This window comes from Etheostoma spectabile, chromosome 15 (genome assembly GCF_008692095.1).
Source record: "Etheostoma spectabile isolate EspeVRDwgs_2016 chromosome 15, UIUC_Espe_1.0, whole genome shotgun sequence".
Lineage (NCBI taxonomy): Eukaryota > Metazoa > Chordata > Actinopteri > Perciformes > Percidae > Etheostoma > Etheostoma spectabile.
The window spans coordinates 11,544,531-11,551,103 of record NC_045747.1 but is presented as its reverse complement, the minus strand read 5'-3'; the positions used below and the strand labels follow the sequence as shown (position 1 = coordinate 11,551,103).

The 6,573-nt window shown below is 33.8% G+C and overlaps 1 pseudogene; it reads left to right on the top strand.

Moving 5' to 3' along the window:
* The first annotated feature begins 478 nt into the window (after positions 1 to 478).
* LOC116703208 (heme-binding protein 2-like) lies at positions 479 to 2,994 on the top strand (annotated as a pseudogene).
* Positions 2,995 to 6,573: the final 3,579 nt, after the last annotated feature.

The window sequence follows — 6,573 nt, the reverse complement described above, 5'->3', positions numbered from 1 at the left end:
TTACTATAAATAGAATTTTTACAGATATGTACAGTGAACATAATATTCAGATGGTTGTTACTAAAACAGAGTTTACAGGTGAATAAGTACTATGTATATATATACAGATGGATATTACTATAGACAGACTGTTAGCATGATATACAAATGGCTATTACTATAAACAGAATCTTTACAGATAGATAGATATAATAAGTTAGGCTAAAATCATCAGTATATACAGTTACACTCTAACTTGCTTTAACAAAATCAATTTACATATTTCAGTAACCAAGTTTACTACAATTGTAAAAAAAAGATTTATTCTTTGTGCACCAACTCCATTTCATATATTGTTCATGTGGGTGTGCACCTTATGTCTATGGTTGAATGCATTTTTGAATGGGAACAAACTGCAGGGATTTGGTATTCTGCAGGTACAAAATAGGTATCACGTGAACTGTGTTAACAAAAGGTACAATAGAACTTCTCTTGTGACATGAATCTTAGGTATCAAGTCCATCATTTCTCTTCCAAGCCTGTTTTTATCTTTGTATGACCACCCTGGGTCAACAGGACTATTGTACAATGAGTGTAAAAATAATATCATGGGAACATGGGAAGTATTTGTCTCCTTTACTGACAATTCTATTTGTTTTGTACTTTGGTGGCCACTATTCACTACACCTGTACAATGTATCGCAATCCAATGTATCAACTCTGCCATAAATTTACCTTTTCAAAGTATACAACGTTCAGTTTTTGTTGACATGTCACACAAAACAATTTCACACATTACAATACGTCAGGGCGGAAGAATCCAAAACATCTTTCAATGTAATGCTGTTAGTGCAACACTACCACACTATGACCTCATGGTCAAGTTCATGCATTTTACCTATTCTTTATGAAGGACATTTGTTAATTACAAGGTTTCTTGGTTTTATTTATCATAAACGATTTGAGAGATGGACTTTAGTCATGAATAGAGAACCTACATCATACTGAGACCTGCCAGACTACACTTCTCTGTCTGTCTCAACCAAAACGGAACTTTAAAATTGCTTACTGGTTTGTATGTTTAAGATTACAAAATATTTCATAACACAGTCAATGTCTGTCTGTTTCTTTCACAATTCTTCCCAGGTTTTTTGTTTGTGTGATACTCCATTGGCTGGTTTGTGTTGTGGGTTTAGGGAGTGGCCAGTTGTCCTTTATAAGCAGAGTTGGAATAAACGTTGCTTTGGACCGACTGCAAAGATCTGATTTTCAAAAGCACAGAACACTCTGCCACGATGTAAGTCCTTTTTAATCTCCAGATTGTCTTAGATGTAATCATTGAAAAGAATTTCTTGGTGCATGAACTAAGCTTAAGTTCTGTGTGGAAACTGTTCTTTTTTTTTTTTACTGGATGAACAAAATTGCCTTGTTAAGTCACACTCTACTCTATAGTGTGTGTTTTAGGATTTTATCTACGGGCTAGTTGGCTTTTCTGTTGGTGCTAACAGCTGAGGCCAGAGTTGGGTAAGATACCTCAAGTTAATCCTCATTTTTAGTAGATGCATTTGACCAAAACTGTGTTGAACCAAAAAAAAAAATTCAAAGTGTACTATATCAGCTCATAATGGGATTCTTGTGGAATTTTAAGATATATAATTTGTACCCAGATCAGGGCAAAGTGATGGTTACAATATGTTTGTATACCTCATACAGACAGTATGTCTCTATCTGTGCCTTTTTTAATATTTTCCTTTATAATCCACAGAAACTCATCTCAGTTGGATTTCTGTACTGAACAGAACAGTGCCTGCTGTTTGATCTGATTTGTAAGACTGACAACTATGAGGTAAGTGGGTCTGATCCATGTGAGAAACCTTTTCACATTTGAAGTGCCATAAACCTTCAAAATACCCTCTCCTTCATGTTTAATCATGTCTCTAAGGTCCGTCACTATGACTCGGTGAAATGGGTTTCAACTGAGAGAATTCCATATTCATGGGGATGGCAGCATGAGAGCATTCAAACGACTGTTTAACTACATTGCTGGTGCCAACGAGAAGGGTGCGTTATTTATTTTTGTTTTATTTTTGTTTTATTGAAAGATGTAGTTTCAAAGAATTGGACTGATTCAGTTTGTCAGTTTGCAAGGAACATAGTACTTTAAAACCATTTTTTCAGCCTCGTTTAAATTTCTGGTACAGCTAAATTAAAACCCAACATACACATGTGATTACTGTATTTATTGTGTGTCAGAGAGTAGGAATGGTTTGGCTCGTTTTATTGGATATTCAAGCCAGAACACTGTTATGCTTGTTGTGCTTTCCTATTTGTGATTTCTTAAAAGGAAAAAGAAACCTAAAAAAAAAAGTTTTGTATTTTCATAATGTTTACATTCAGGAAAGAAAATTAAAATGACAGCTCCTGTTCTTTGAAATTTCCGAGGACATGTCATTTTTCCAACCGGCACCTCCACAATGAGTTTCTTGCTGCCGTCTGAAGATCAGACAAATCCCCCTAAACCTAATGATAATAGGTAAGTTATTTGAAAACAACACATCACCAACTTTCTTTTGGTTAATGCCAGATCACTTTTTTTTTACTTCTGTGAGTCTACCTTCAGCTCTAATCTACCTTTGCTGAATTGCAGGTGTACATCCACCAGATGGCAGATATGAAGGTGTACGTCGGACCTATGGAGGATGTGACGAGCATGTCTGACAGAAACAAAGCAAGCAGTCTTTCCTCCGCCCTTGACTTAGTTGGTGCAGAGTACAACAAAGGCTTCCACTATGCTGCGGATATAACAGGTAAACAAATCATCGTCTCTCACAAAGAATCACAAACATGTGTTTTAATATGTACATTTAATGTGTGTGCATTTCTTTCTTGCGTCCAATGACCATATTAAACAGACACAATGAGGTGTGGTTTGTCGTTGGGAATGACCCGTGTGTTCCAGCAGTGAGGAAAGGAATCCTTCTCCTCTTTTTAAATATCCTGAGCCCTGTGCAGTGACAGCTTACAGCAGACATTGTATTTGAAGAGAGAATTCTTGGTACATTGCTTCAAGTCTTAGTGTGTCAAATAATAACCTGCCGACGAGAGCACAGATTTTAAAAAGGCTGATTGATTTGAATTATGTGTATACCATATAGCACTTGTAAGATGGTTTTACACTTGCTAGTAGTTTGCTAGATGTTTTCTGTTTTATTCAATAAACTTCCCCTTTTGCAGAGATTTCATTTGTTGGTTCTAACAATTAAAGGCCTTGACGTTGGACCTGTCCTAAAATGTGTCAAAAGCAGGTGGTTTGATGAAGCCTCAAAAGACAATCCAGACTCACTTCACTTGTTTTATTCTACAATACCACCAAGATGGCACTACTAAATTCAAGAATACCATTACTGCCAGGACTACACACTGCCGTGCACATTAACCTTTCCGTGACACATGATAAGGATTATTGAATATGTTAAAGACTTACCCTCTGAAAGAACGGAGACAGTGTCAGGTTTTGGAGCCAGTCTGGTGAAAATAGCGTAGGGGCTATTTATTGATGAATGTCAAATTCCATTTAGAAGCTAATGTGAGGGATTCATAACCATCCACCTTGACCTGCCATATATGCTTTAACGTCACTGTACCATTTTGGCTGTTGAATGGCACCTTATCAGCACAAGCATGAAGCACTGGCTGGGATGTGGAAAAATTAATCAGTGACAGTGTCAATAATAAACAATATAAATGCATCAGTTTAACTTAAGTTCACTGGTGGAAAGTACCTAAGTACATTTACGTAATTGTAACTGACTCCAGTTTTTCATCTGGTTTTGTTATTTTTTTACCGTTCAAGGCCTAAAAAATGAATTCATAAAATGTTTACCTCAAAAAAAGCAATATCAGAGAAAAGTAAAATAAAATAAAAGACTACACATTTGTATCTGAACCTAATTTGTCTTGTTGCCTCAGATTTACCCTGTGAACCTTTGGAGGGCCGACCCCTCAGCTGGGACCATCTAGACTGTATGTACTGCATATTTGTACGTGTCCTGTATACAAAGTAGTTCACACTAGCTCTATCTTGACCAGCTACAACAGTAAAATGCTACACATTGATGCATAGTATCAAATGAAATGTATGTCATGAAGTGGTTCAGAAATTATATTGATCACGTACATGTGAACAGCCACATTTACATTAGTAAAGGCTTAAATATGGTTCCCAATGTTTCATAGCAATGATCTCTAGGACTTATGTAAGAGTAATATCTGTGATCATAGTCAAGCAAATCAAACTGAGTAATAAGGTAGTGTTGGTAACAGAGTGGTCATCCTGCACTGTTATTTTCTCAACAGTATTAAACCACAATAGATGACACACTTACTGTATATCAGCAGCAATATTATAACTCAAATCTGACATTTCTGCTAGAAGTTCACTCACGTTTGGCATCAATGCACTTTACTAAAAGTAAAGAATTTAAAGAGAAGAGAAAACAGGAACAGGAAAGAATATCGGAGCAGGATTTTCTCTCTGGAGCATGTATGTGTTTTCAGTAGCTAACAATTCCAAATTAACAACCAACACTTTATTTCATACCTTGTGCCACATTGGTCACCTTCAGTATTCAGTGTTTGTATAGAAAGTCGTAAAAAAGTCAAAGTATACTATGTTGAATAAGTGATTCAAAATCATAGTATAGGATAAAAGTGATAAAAATGTCATAGTTTAGTATGTCGAAAAAAGGGGTAATAAAGTCCTAGTATAGAATGTTGAAAAAGGCTATTGCATAGCATGTCAAAACATGATTAAGAACTCATAGTATGGCATGTCGAATAAAGGGATAAAAATTCATAGTATATCTTACGTCAAAAAAGTCATGGTATAGCATGACAAAGAATTTATGAAAAAGTAATAGTACAGTGTGTCAAAAAAGTCACAATGTAGTATGTCTAATTAAGTCATAAAATAGTCATAATATACAGTATGTCAAAAACGTGACTCACAAGTTAAAGTATAGTATGTTGAAAAGTCAGAGTACAGTATGTCAAAAAAATGATAAAAAGTAGAAGTAGAGTAATTTTGAATAAAGTGATAAAAAAGTCACAGTACAGCATGTCAAAAAACGTGATGAAAAAGTAGAAGTAGACTATTTTGAATAAAGTGATCAAAAAGTCATAGCATAGTATGTTGAAAAAAGTGATAAAAAAGACATAGTATAGCATGTGGAAAAATGTGTATAAAAATAATAGTATAGTATTTGGAAAAAACTCACAGTATAGTATGTTAAAATAAGTCAGAAAATTATCATGGTATAGTATGTTGAAACAAGTGATAAAAAAGTCATAGTACAGTGTGTTGAAAATTGCATGAAAGAGTTATAGTGTAGAATGTTGAAAAAAAGTCACAATGTAGTATGTCGAAATAAGTCATGAAATAGTCATAGTATAGTATTTCCAAAAATGTCATGGTATAGTGTGTCAAAATAATGATAAAAAGTCAAAGTATAGTATGTTGAAAGTCAGAGTATGGTATGTCATAAAACATCATAGTATAGTATGTCAAAAAAAGTGATAAAAAGACATACTAAAGTATGTTGAGAAAAGTGATAAAAAGACATACTAAAGTATGTTGAAAAAAGTGATAAAAAGACATACTAAAGTATGTTGAAAAAAGTGATAAAAAGTGATAGTATAGAATGTCAAAAAGTGATAAAATGTCCTAGTGTAGTGTGTCGAAAAAAGTGATATAAATGTCATGGTTTGGTATGTCAAAAAAGGGTGAAAAAGTCATACTAGTAAGTCAAAAAAGTGATAAAAAAGTTATACTACAGCATATAAAAAAGTGATTGAAAAAAGTTGTAGTATAAAGCATGTCAAAAAAAGTGATGAGAAAGTCATAGTATAGTATGTTGAAAAATGTCATATTACAGTATGTCAAAAAAGTAATAAGTAAGTCATAGGCAAGGCAAGGCAAGGCAGCTTTATTTGTATAGCACATTTCAGCAACAGGGCAATTCAAAGTGCTTTACACAAAATCAGTTAAACAGATAAAACACAAGTAAAAACAGTTAAAAATCATAAGCATTAAAAACCGGTAAAACACATGAATAGACAGTTAAAAAATAGACACATAAAACACAAGAATAAAAGTCACAGTGCAGCATAAGAAACAGTACAGCATTTGGAAAAAAGTGATAAAAAGTCATGGTATAGCATTTCGAAAAATGGTTAAAATGGCATAGCATAGTACGTAAAATATGATAAAAAGGTCAAGGTATAGCCTGTCAAAAAAAGGGATAAAACGTCATACTATAGTAGTTATAGGATAGTTAATAGTTTATTTGAACATGTAAAAAAATTATTAAAACAAAAGATTTATATACATGCATTCATGCATACACATGTAATTAAAATGACAGATATAGTATAAGGCCATGTACTTCTCAGTACAATCTTTCAAAGTCAAAAGTCATTCAAAGAAAAAAAAATTCCCCAAGGTCAAAAAAAAGTAGGAAGAAGTTGATAAACAACTTATCAGGTCCGACCCCCTTTCTCTACTTTTATAATTTAGTAAATCTTATGCTTCAGTTA